Source organism: Ictidomys tridecemlineatus, chromosome 4, assembly GCF_052094955.1.
Source record: "Ictidomys tridecemlineatus isolate mIctTri1 chromosome 4, mIctTri1.hap1, whole genome shotgun sequence".
Lineage (NCBI taxonomy): Eukaryota > Metazoa > Chordata > Mammalia > Rodentia > Sciuridae > Ictidomys > Ictidomys tridecemlineatus.
Window position 1 is genome coordinate 112,255,215 of NC_135480.1, and position 13,328 is coordinate 112,268,542.

The window sequence follows — 13,328 nt, forward strand, 5'->3', positions numbered from 1 at the left end:
TTTCAAAAAATATTGTTTTATTCATGACAAAAATTCCTACAGGAATCATTTTGATAAACCAAAAGGCTTAGAAGTGCCTGTCTGATTTGGGGGAAAACATGACATTTCTAAACATACAATGAAGAGAATATGTGTCAGGTTCTAGGGGACAAGACCCCTGGAGCAGGTGCAGGGGGAGAGGGCAGGGAAAGCAGGCAGGACTTTGCAAAGCAGAATCAAATTCTGGGTCTTGGGGAGTGAGAGATGTATGGTGGACAACCCAGGTGAGAACAGCCAATCCTAGCAAAGCTGCAAGTTCTTCCTGTTCTGAAAGAGGAAGGGGAAAAATTTATAAGGAGTGAGCTCCAGGTCTGTGCTAGGAATTTACATACAGCATAATGGTTCATCCTAGTCACTTTTGAAATGTGCAGGATTTTAACCAATGTGCAAACAGGAGTGAACATAAAATTTGCTTCTGGGTACATATTCAGTGTGTGATTGAGCTGGGGTTCAAATTCAAGCCTAATGGTGATACGGAAGTATTCCTCAAACATTTCCTCACAGCGGTGATTATAGACAAGCTGAACAAGATATCCCATGAGTGAAGGAAGAAAGATCTGAGTATTTTTCCTGCTTCTGCTCCAGTTAATTAAAAAAACAATGTTAACTGTAGATTTTGTGGAAACATATATTTTCTATACAAAGTCCTGGGCTCATCATTTTGGGAATCAGGAAAAAAATTTTGAAAGAATCTTAAGATAAAACTTGGGGGACTAAGTAAATATTTATTTTTGCTCTTCAACAAAAATGGGAGGAAAGGAACCCAAAATAGAAAAAATATGCAAAAAAGAAAGTATGAAAAGAGACAACAGCAGTCAAGGGATTTTTCAAAATTTAGGAAACTGGAAAACAACTAAAGAGATCAGAGCGGCAAAAACTGAACCCAGGGCCCATGGAGGGAGAGATACGCCAAGAGCAAGCTGCAAGCTCTTAAAAGCAGGGGATTAGAAGGGACCAGGCACCTCTGAAGCCAGGACTGATGTGTTGGGCTGGAAACAGGAAAGTTAGTTGAAATTCTTCATAGGAAACAGATTTCCAAAATTTGAAGTTTACTCTGGAGAAAATCTGAAAGGGTGTGAATTTGAGTACTTCAAAAATAGCTTAGGGTGGGGGTGACAAGGCACTATAATGCAAACCAAAGGTGGTTGTGTAAAAATCTGAACCCCTTAAATGGGATACTCAGAGCTCCTTTCTTCTATTCAGCCCTCAGGTAGGGCCTGACCATTGCCATGCAGGAGGAGGGCTAAGTTCTCTCTGGGAAAACTCAAAGGGTAGAGAGGAAAGACCTCTGATACCTGAAGGTCCCTCCTTCTGGCAAGATCAACTGTAGCCTCTCTCTCTCTCTCTCTCTCACCACTACCAATGAGCTTGTTGGTGCCATTCTCTTAAATGGCAGGCAGTCAAGGGTCATTAGGCAATTGAGGAAAGGACATGAAAGAGAAAAATCCAGAAAAACATATAAAGGGAATCTGGAGTAAACAGAAACAAATCAGGTAGTAAAATGAATTGTTTAAAACCCACACATCTTTCCACAGAAGAGATGATATTATAGTCATGAAACAAGAACAGGAAGCTAGGGAAAAAAAAAGATTTACAAAATGGGAAAGAATAGAAACAAATAATTGTAAAAAGCCTAGAAACTTTCCAGGATTCTTTTTTAAGGACCAATGATAAGAAAGAGGGGATACAGAAAGAATAAGATAAATGGGAGACACTTAGCATCCAGATAAAGGCAGACCTCAAACTGGAACCAGTGGAACCCTTCTCAGCCTCTTTTCCAAGATCATACTCCTGTAGGCTGCTCCCAGCCACTGAGTGAGGCAGGGGGACCATGTTAGGCCAGTTTCTGGGAGAGATGAGACTATCAGACAGTTTAATTTAGCTCAGGGATGGCAATCTACTAGAAGGTATTCCCTCCAACCTTCCTCCCTTCCCTCTCTTTTTCATAGGATTCAGACTTGCTGCCCCATTCCCCAATGTTTCCTAGGTCCCACCCAGTATCCAGTCACAGTCATCCTCCTTCACAAAGTCCTTTCATCCTGCTCTGGCACCTGCTTCCTGGAGGACCCAGTATAGTCCTTACAAGTTCCAGAATTACTGGAAAGACAAGGGAACAAATGTTGTCATCCTCAGAACTAAAATCCATGAATTCTACATTGAAAGGGTCCACTAAGAACCCAGAACAACAACCAAAAAGATTAAAACACCCACTTCAAAGAAATTTTATGAAATTCCAAATATTGGAGATAAAGCAAGAGATATATATTGCACACAAATTATTAGGAACAATTACCAACTCAAAGGGCTTCTGAATCCCCAGGAGCAACACAAGATACTACAAAAACTACTGGAGGAATTCTAAATTGATATTGTGAGGAAAACTGATTCTATGCATAATTTAAACCCTCAACAATGTGCAGGTAGATTAAAGACAATTTCAGAGATACAAGATTCAAATATTATCTCTTTTAGGAAATTACTAGAAGATGCATCTGCCAAACCCAGAAAATGGGATACAAGAAATCCCAGATGTATGGACCCCAATACAGGTGAGAAGCAAAGAGGCTTGCTTACATGATGAGGAAGGACCACCTCAGAAGACATATGCCCAGCCAGCCCTGAGGACAGGCAGTACAGAGGAGACAAAGGGGTAGATCAAGTTGCCAGTGATGATGTTAAAAGGAGATTTATGGTTTTGAAGATTTCCATAATGAATCAATAATAGATGCACAGAGAACTAGGTAAATGAGAAAATTGTTAACCTCACTAAATATGAATATGTATAAAGGGAAGAAAATATATTTATCATGCACTAACTTGATTCAGCTATGAACACTATTTATTGAGTCTTAATAATAATAAACATTAAGTATTGATCCAACACATTTTTTATATAGCTATATAGGGAGGATGGAAAGAAGGGAACTGTCATATGAATGGGACAAATGAGAGCATTTTCAAATTTTGTACATATACTACTGTAATAAAAATGGAGTAAATTTGAAGAGCACAATTTCTTTTTGTCTTTGAAGAATTTAGAATGCTTTTAAGCAAAATGGAGCAAGTACAGAGACAGTGAATCTCTGTTGTTATGGTTTAGATCTGGAATGTCCCACAAAGGCTCATGTGTTTGGTCCCTAATGTAACAATGTTCAGAGGAGGGGATTTGGGGAAGTGGGTGGCTCATGAGGGCTCTGATCTCATTAATGGATCATTGATGGGTTCATAATTGAATGGACTATTTGGAGGTGGTAGAAACTGGAGGAAGTGGAGCCTAGTTGGAGGAAGTAGTCATTGCTGGCATGTCCTAGAATGGCATATTTGTCCCTAACTCCTTTCTGTGTCTCTCATCTCTGCTTCCCCACTGCCATGAGGTGAGCAGCTCTGCTCCACCATACTGATATTCTGCTTCAACACAGAACTAAACACAATGGAACCAGTTGGCTATGAAGTAAAACCTCTGAAATCATGAGCCAAAATAAAACTTTCTTCCTTTAAGTTTGTTTTTCTTAGATATTTTGTTACAGCATTGGAATGCTAACTAATACGTCTGTCATTTAGAAGGAACCTCTGACCTCCCTTGAATCAAAACTCCTACATCCCAGGAAGCTGTCACCATCCTTCCCCAGGTAAAAATGTTTCCATAACTAACTCAGAGTGTCTTTATATGCTTTTGGGTAGATAGAAAGTTGGACAAATCCTCAATTTACTGCTGCTATCATTACTCATCTTTAGGCATCTCACCCCATTTTCTCCCATATGACCCTTCTAAAGTTGGCCTGAAGGTAAAGCCCTTTTTCAGAAACATAGTGCCAAAGCTGATGCTCAGTATTTGGATCATATAGGGGTGATTTTTTTTTTTCTGTTTAACTCTCGCTGAGAGAGAGAGGTTCCCAGAGATATGGGAAACATCTCTGGCAGCCACATGCCCTACAGTCAGACAGGAAAATCCAAGCAACATGCATAGCAAGACTTACTGATGTGTGACTTCATCACCACAGTATCATGCACTTTGCAAAACTGTCATATTGACAAGTTATTCAAGCACAGTTAGAGTTGAAATCTTTATTTCATCTAGACACAAATTTACAATCTGACTCCCATTTGTAACAAGATTTCCCAGGCTGCCTATGGATGGTGACCACCAGTGTGAGTGTCCCTTCTTTGATTTAGGGAGAGCAGCAATGGAGATTCCACTGTGGGCAAAACACATCACCCACAGGCCTCCCCACTCCTAAGTGGGATAGGACAGAGGGACTCTGTTGGAATAGGTTCTTTCATCCTTGAGCTTGATTATCCTGGGAGCCAGTATTTAATTAGGGGTGAGAGTAAAATCTGAAGATAATCAGATAATCTACTGAGATGATAGGAAGGAAAGAACATTGTTACTCTACATGTTTCACAACTGAAAGGTTTTGAGAAAGCCATTTGCAAGAAATGAAACGCTTTCCCTCTAAATACTGATAGCCATTGAAGATGAAAGCATATCACCTTGTGGGACATTCTAGGTTAAGGAGCTTTTTAAAAATAGGTAGGATCACATGAAGGGAGGATTTTGATGATTCCATTTGGTTAGTCCAGAATTTGTTGAGGGCCTTACTAAATAAAAGACATCATGATAACCACTTTGGGAGTTGCAAAGATAAGTACAACATGGGCTTTGCCCTTCAAGAGTTTAACATTTTATAGAGGAGAAGAGAGTACAAATAAAATAAGGTGTAAGTGCATAGGAAGTGTGGTGCATACATAGAAAGAGGAAGCTGGTTTGGGCTGGAAAACTGGGAATCCATCATATTCACACTGGGCACTATAGGCAGCAAGAATTACAACAGATAGTCTTGGAAGGTGGCGAGTGGGAGAAGCAGCAATGAGTCAGAGAGCAAAACTAGAATAGCCACAGTAAGGAATGGCAGTTCAAAAGAAGAAGTGCTGATAGATGAGGCAGAAGAGCAGGCGTGGACAAGATGGTGGAAGGACACCCTGCACCCATGGGTACTTTGATCTTTGAGATTCCTAGTCATAGGCCCCGTTGTGTCCTGCTGAGGAGAGGAGAAAGTCCTGGAATGAAGTAGCAGTGGTTGTCTCCATAAGCTGATGCTTACCATTTTTCTTTGTTTTCTATTTTCTGTCTTGAGGAATTTTGTCATGATGCACCCAGAATTTCATATTTACAGATGCTATTTCCTATTTTGACATCTTTAGTCCATTTTTGACAGATATGAAATCTTTCCTTTGCTAGGACATTTTGGGGGCACATCCCACAGGCCCAGTCCTTACCCACAGAAACTGACAACATGGTATTTATGAGTCCCTGCCACTCATGCCAGTCATAAAGAGCACTTAAACAAGGAAGAGGAAGTGCAGGAGCCTGCAAACTTGGCCTCATTTCCCACTGCCAGACTTTCTAGAAAAAGATGCCATCTCTTAGCAATGCCTTGCCGCTTCTTGCCTTACAAAAATGCTCCAGAGACCAACAGATTTTATGCACTTCCCTGGAGCAATAGATTTTAGGCAGTTCCCTACATCAATACCAAGCAGCAGTTGTATTTTTTCATCTCCTGATTGCTGTAGGCTCCTCCCTTTGTGCCAAGTGGATTGGATTGGATAGCCCCCTTCTAGGAATGAACTACCCCCAGGCCATGCATTTTTAACCCTGCAGGCCTTCAGATTGTCTGAAGGCAAAAGGAAAACAATTACCCTGGAGTTCAAGAAAAATGGGAGTCAGACTCCTGGGTTTTATGTTGTGTTTCTCCACTGAGTTCTCTGCTGAGGGACTGCCTTGTGGTAACTTTTCTCATGAGACACAAAGGAGTGGGACATGATGGTGAGATGCTTAAGTAACGATGATTAGCTACTCTCCACTCTGCAGTTCACAGACATCTTAATGTTACTCTTTTACCTGGATCTCTTCTGCTGGGAAAGATATAGAGGTATTTTTTTTTAATCCTTATTTTAGAGTCAAGGGCATAGACTTAGCATGATCAGCCTTGGAGGACCTTGCATGCCCTTCACAAAGGATCCTGGCATCGCCAAGTTCAGGCACTAACTCTGAACTTGACCGTTCCAGTGTTTTTGATGCCAGCCTGGCGTTCTGAAAAACTTTGCACCCCCATCTCCCCAGGCGATTGCCCTCTTGGAATGGAAATAGCAATGCATAGCTTCACAAACTCTCTGAACTAAAAGGGAATTTAGAAGTCACTTCTGCCTTTTCCTGTGCTTTTTCCCTCAACAACACCGTGTCCCAAACATTTTCTTTAAATTTTGGCCTTTGGGGTCTAACACCCCAGAGGTGCACTTCCACCAGCCCAAGTGGAACAGGGCCGTCACACCCTTCATTCTAAATATTATGATCCTACTAATGGTCTGGGTGATTCCTGTTGAGTTAAAGGTGATTTTTGTTTTAATTTGTTTTGTTCACAAAAGGTAAATAAAAATATATACATATTTTTATATTTTTTATATAAAAATATATTTTTTATGTCTGTGCTCACATGGCATGTTTGCTAATTCCAGGAGATGGATTCACCCCCAGGTCATCATTGTGGCCTCCAAAGTTCCTGGAATCCCAGGCTGCCAAAAGTGATGGCTTGTCCAAAGAATGAATGAAGGAATGGCTAAAATTATGTTTCCTGTTAGTGCTGTACATCCTGCTCACAATGCTGCCTGCTCCATAGCAAAGTTCTGCCATTTAATAAATTCATTTCAAGAGCTGCCAGCTGATGTCTCCCAGGTACTTGAGATCAAGGCCCAAGTTACTCAAGCTGCCATGAGGAATTTTGCAGTTTCTTTTTTTTCCCACTGCTCTGGCTCCCAGTGACACCGTGTCCAGTGAGCATGATGAGCCTTCCCCAAAGGCTACCATGACAGACAGGAGTCCCTGTACTTTTATTTCTGGGTTTCCAAAGGGGATTGGGTACAGGACTGCCATGGTGCTCAAGTCCCTTATATATAAAATGATGTTACAATTCTACAGAACTTAAGCATATCTTCCTGTAGACTTTAAAACAACTCTAGATTGCTCATAGTATCTAAAACAATGTAAATGCCATGTAAATAGGTGTTATACTGCATTGTTTAGCAAATAATGACAAGAAAAGAGTCTGTATATAGTCAGCACAGATTTGGTTTTTTCATACCTCAATCCACAGTTGGTTGGATCCATGATCAGTTGGATCTGCAGGCTCAGAATCTGTGGATTCAGAGGGCTGACTGTACTGTGCCACTTAGGAAAAATAAGCAGAGGAGTCACTTTCTATTTGGGAGGTCTCTCTGTGGTGAAGAGTTACCAGGGTCAAGACCAAGACACACATTGGTGGTGGGCTAGATAAAGCTGAGTGGCCTCCACCACACGGTGTTGGTGACCATGTCTCTACTCCAAGGGTAGTCACTGGTTAAGAGAGTCTGACTTAGACTTTCCCTGAGTACTACAGTGCCCCGGATTGCAAAGAGCTCAGGCAGGACTACTCACCACTCCCTTAGGATGGCCCAGTCCTCTAATACCTCTGTTTATTTAAAAAAAAAAAAAAGTCCAAGGCAGGGAGCTGGTAGGTCGTAGGGCCAGAGAATCCCACTCAGGACTTTTGGAAAGCTACAGAGAAGGGATCGAGAGAGAGACCTCCCTCTGCACACAGCCACACTGGCCTGCAGTTTCTTCCTGGACTTTTTCACTTCCACATCTCAAATGCTTTGTTCCAGATTCTCAGGCACCTCACATGTGACCTCAAAATATCAGAAGACAAGACAAATAAGTTCAGTTTCCCCAAGTGGTCATGTTGAATGCTTGGGGAGGCGCAAGAGGTGGGCACCTGTGACAGGCTCACGAATTCATGAAGACCAGCCTCTTGACTCCAGCAGACAGCCCTGGCTCTGGAAATTGCCAGCATCTGCAATGACAAAAAATAAACACTCTGTCCAGTCCAGTGACTTTGAACTTGATGCCTCTTTGGCCACATTGGCTGATGTGAACAGTCTCCCCCTGACATGGTGACCTGCCCCACACCTTACCACATTGCTCAGAGATCCCCCACACTAATGCGGTGGGAAAGGATTTCAGTCAGGAGTAGGAAACGTGCGTTAGAATAAGGGCCTCACATGAGCCTCAGGGAGCTTGGGAGGCAGGAAAAACACTGAACTCGGAGGCAGCAGATCTGGACTTGCAGTTTGACTTTGCCACTTCATGGTAATTCAACCTTGGGGTAGTTACATAACCTTTCTGAGTCTCAGCTTCCTCATTTGAAAACAGAACTACAGTTGCTTTACACATTGTACAAAGTGCTAAATACTATATATACACACTTTTTTCCTTCTTCTTTTCTTTCTCTCTTTTTTTTTAATTATTTGTACTTGGGATTGAACCCCAGGGTTCTCTACCACTGAGCTACATCTCCAATCCTTTTTATTTTTTACTTTGAGACAGGGTCTCACTAAGTTGCAGAGGCCGGCCTTGAACTTTGGATACTTCAGCCTCAGCCTCCTAAATTTCTGGGATTACAGGCATGCACCACCACCCCTTGCTCATATCACTTTCTATCACTATGTACCATGCTAAAATCCAACACAACCAAGGACTAGGAAGTCCTGGTTTTAGTTCTGAGTCCTACATGCATGCACAATGGAGGTCATACCATGTCCTCCCCAGCTGCCACATTAGCATAGAGTCAATCCAAAAGGGACCACATGGGTTGTGCATTGGAGGTTCTGGGTGGCTGGGATGTTCTTAGAAGACTGGAGAAGACAAATGAGTCCTAATTTAGGACTGGGTAATAGGATGCTGGTCCATCACACCTACCTTCAGGCAAGAGAATCTCAACAGGAAACTTTGCTCTTTAAATGAGTCCTGAAATTGCTTCTAGGACAATCATCATAGTAACTTCCCCTTGTCTGACCCTTTTCACAGATGTCCATGTTATTATGTATCCATGGTATTAGGTGGCTTAAAACAAGAAAAAGGAGCTGAAGAGAGGGACAGGGGCTGACCCTGATGCCGTGACATTCAGTCAGGGTAATATTCTTGTCCCTGTTACCTCTGCCACCCTGGTGTCTATATCACTCAGAACAGAAGTGACATAGGGACCACCCCAGCCTGTACAACCCACACCCAGCCTCACCTCTCCTTCCCTGGGCTCAGTAAGTAGAAGGCATGAATACCCATCCCAGTGCCCCCTCTGACCTTGTGCTGTAGATCCTTAGTAGAAGCAGAAGATCTTCTGTGAGGCTCTCTCTGTCTCTCTCACCAACATCTTTAAGACTTGGTTTCTTCCTTTAAAATGGGCACTGGGGACTAATAACTTCCATGTTTCTGAGGAAGGTGATTCTCTGGAAATAGATGCCCAATGAGTATTTTATGATATCACTAAAAAGGGAGGCTGGGTGGTCTCTTTCTAGAGGGTCTAGGTGTCCCTCTAGACACCATCAGAACCCCCATGTCATTCTCCAACCCCACAGCAGGTGTGTTCACTTCAGACATAGGTAGTGCATTAAGATGCACCCTAGTGAATGACAATGTGCCCTCACTCAATCTAATCTCCTTTTGCCAGAGTGTCTATGGGAAGCTTGGGAAGCTAAGGTTGTGTGGGATTTGGATCTGGAATGTCCCCCAAAAGATCATATATTGAAAGCATGGTCCCCAATGCAGTAGAAGAGGTGGGGCTTTTAGGAAATGATGGAATCATGGGACCTCTGACCTCATCAGTGGATTAATCCACTTAATGGGTTAATCTATTGATGACTGAATGAACTACTGGGACGTAGTTCCTAGTTGGACGACGTAGGTCATTGGACATGTGCCCCGGAAGGATTCATCTTCTCCTCAACCCTTTTCCCTCTTTTTCCCTTTGCTTCCTGGATGTCATGAGCAGCTTTCCTTTGTAACACCCACCACGATGTTTTGCCTCACCTCAAAGGCCCAGAGCAACAGCCCACTGACAGTGGACTGAGACCTCTGAAACTGTGAGCCCCAAATAATCTTTTTCTTATCTAAGTTGTTCTTTTCATGTTTTGTTGGTCTCAGTGATGAAAAGCCAAAGTAGAGAATCTGAACTCCTTCCAGGAAAAGCCTCCCTTTTTGTGTCCTGGTACAAAGAGCAAACTGATGCATCTGAAGGAAAAATAAAATAAAAGAAAGAAAGGCCCAGGATCTGCTGTGAATCAGGCACTTTCCAGGAAAGGGCAAGCCTCCACTCAGCAGACTTCAACATTCCAGTCAGTCTAACACCACCTTCCTCCTTGCTCAACAGCCAAGACCAATAACTACTCATTTATCTACGATTCACACACTTGATGGATTCCAGGTACACCCAGCAATGTTTCAATCATGATTTGACTTCCCATTGAACTCTTCCCCTGCAGGGGGAGATGTGCACAGAAAGCAATCATGAGTATTTTAGCTCTGGCACAATAAGGGCGCTTACTATGCATTAGTTAATGAATTTGCATTTTCATCTAGACACCAGGAAGCTAGACTGTAATTGGTGGAGGTGGGCATTCTCAGGAGATGGCTGCACTGGAAATCAGGTGTCTGAACTTGCAAGGAGACCTTAGTAAATACTCAAGTTAAGTCATCTTTTGGAGCAAACGGCCAACTTGACCCCTATGGAGATGGTCATCAATCACCATTAACTGTGTCACCACTCTAGATGAGCTAATATAACTATTTATTTGTCTAATACTGCATGGGGTAGGCACCCTTGTCGGGGCAGGGTGTGAAATTATTCATCACTGCAGGTTCAGAATCTACCCAAAAGCCTACTACGTAATAGGGGGTCAACAAATGTTTGTAGGATGGACAATTTAAAAATGAATAAATGGCTTCAGCGTAAAAATGGTAAATAAAAGAAATGCTTCTACTTTCACTCTCATCTGAAATTCCAATAAAATGGCAGCTGTAAAAATGCATTAACCTTCAAGGATAAAAAGGTCTGGAGAGCTGACAATGACATTTTTAAAAACATATAACATTCTACTTTCCATCACTATAACACATGCCTGAGATAATAAACTTATCAAGATAAAAGGTTTATTTTGGCTAACAGTTTTGGAGGTTCCAGTCCATGATAAATTGGCCCTGTGGTTTTGGAGCCTGGGATGAGGCAGTACATCATGGTAAAGGCACATGACAGGGTAAAGCCATTTACCTCATGGCCAGGAAGCAAAAGAGAGGAGGAGAAAGCAGGGTGAGGTCCCATAGTCCCCTTCAAGGGCATACCCCCAAAACATGAAGACCTCCCCATCTCTTAAAACTTGCACTAACTCCCAGAAGCATCAAGCTGGGGATGAACCCTTTAACATATGGGCCTTTGGAGACATTCCAGGTCCAACTATACCATTCAGGAAAAAAAAAAGCACCACTGACCCTTCAGAATCCCCAAAGATACAGATGTCTGTGGCACTGTCTACCTATTGAAGAGGGAGGAGATCAAAAGAGCTGTACCTGAGGAATCCAACATCAAGAGGTCCAACATCAAGGAGGTCCAGCATCAAGAGGTCCTGTGATGAACTGGCTCAGTCAGAGCATCCTCCAGGGAGCCTGACAGGTGTCAGGTCCCTTCTATAGGCCCAGAGCTTCCTCTTACTAAGTTACTAGATAACTGAGGAAAATCAGAACAAAAAACAAACTCACACACACACACACACACACACACACACACACACACAAAATCTTGGGGGAAACAGAATCTGTTCAAGGAAGAAAAAAACAAAAACTTCAAATAGAAAGGATCCTACTTAAAAAAAAAAAAAAAGAACTTCCTGACAATAAAAAATGGAAAGTTGTTGGAAGTTAAAATATGATGGCAAAAACAAAAATCTCAAAGGAAAGCGTTGGATGAGAGAGTTGAGACATGGAGCAAAAATACAAAGAGATGAAAATAGAAGCTAAAGGATAAGAAAAATGAGAGTTTTCTGCGTGGCTCAGCGATGAATAGAATTTTATGGACATTGATAATATTCAAACTGAGTACTCAACCAACATTGTGAAATAATTCCAGTGCAGAAGGAGAACGTCGAAGGGCACAGGTGTGTGGTCGGGAGAACCAGGGAGAAAAGAGAGCTAAGCTTCCACCTTCGATAATGAAAAAGTAATAGGCCTTAAAATGGAAGTACGTAGAATTACTGTGTGTTGGTTAGAGATATGCAGCAAAACCCGGGGGAACCAGTGGCCAAAGGAAAGAGGTGGCCTCTGGAGACTGGGAGATTGAAGAAGAGGCCTGACTCTTTTCATTTCAAACTACTTATAACAACGTGATGCTTCAAATACATGCACGTATTACTTTCATAAAAACCAAAGAACACGAAAGAATGGAGAATATAGGCTTTCTACCTAGTGTAGAATCTTTTCCGACCACGAGATGGCGCAAACGGCCCCTTGTGGAAACACCACCAGAAAAGGACCCTGTGTTTCCTAATCAGCATTTGCATGGAGGTTTCACCAGACCGAATTGAGATTCCTATCAATAGAGTTATGAAGGAATTTTATTTTCTTTCCCAATAGCATCTCCCTTTGCTGAATTGAAAGAAAAATATTTATTCTTAGAAGTGCAGTAAGAAAGCTCAAGGCAGTTGGACGGTGACCAGAGTCTTGGCGCTGTGGAGGCTCCGCCCCTTAGGAGCACCTTTGTCGGTTCAATTAAAATCAAATGTTCAGCCAATTATGAAAAAATATCTCTCTGGCACATGCCCTGGGCTCGTGAATGAAAGGAAATCCAGAAAGAGGAAGCTTGTTTTAGGAAAGGCGAAGCTACCATTGGTGTTTCAGTCCAAATTCAATGAATTTCAATGAAAAACCGCACTTGGATCCTGAAGTGACAAGGGGAAGTTTTATCCACTGGAAGAAGCCCAGAACCGAATATCGGCTGCTTTTCCAGACAGCACGTTTATTTTTCTTTTAAGATGAATATGAGATATATTTAACACATCCTAGGAAGTAAGTTATGACAACTTGCCAGCATGATCAAAGGTGGAGTCCTCCTGCCCCTCCTTGGCCCATTTTTCCTTGATTTTTTTTGGATCTATGGCTTCATAATCTGGCCCCCTGCTGTACTGAGTACAAGGTTTCATGAGCTAAATACTACAAAATAAATCTATTATTAATGAATGAATCTGGTACACTGACTGTTGATGTCCATTCCACATGTTGTTGCCACCCTGGTTGAGGATCCTCTGGCCATATTGACCATTTATTTCTCTGTCTCCCATTCCACATCCTCCTCCTTCTCCATTGTGCAGGACATGAGCATGACCCCCAGTACCTTCTTACCCCTTTCCTCTCCACCCTTCTCCAGGTATCTAAACTA

At 42.3% G+C, this 13,328-nt stretch overlaps 1 long non-coding RNA gene across 1 annotated transcript in view; it reads right to left on the reverse strand.

Annotated features, from left to right (window-relative positions):
- The window catches only part of LOC120889755 (uncharacterized), a 19,824-nt gene continuing 6,496 nt past the window's right edge, over positions 1 to 13,328 (reverse strand). The window contains exons 2-5 of the long non-coding RNA XR_005733852.2: positions 11,468 to 11,624; positions 9,209 to 9,354; positions 7,176 to 7,922; positions 1 to 306 (exon numbers count right to left, since the gene is read on the reverse strand). This is a non-coding gene — a long non-coding RNA (uncharacterized LOC120889755). The remainder of the gene's footprint in view (positions 307 to 7,175; positions 7,923 to 9,208; positions 9,355 to 11,467; positions 11,625 to 13,328) is intronic.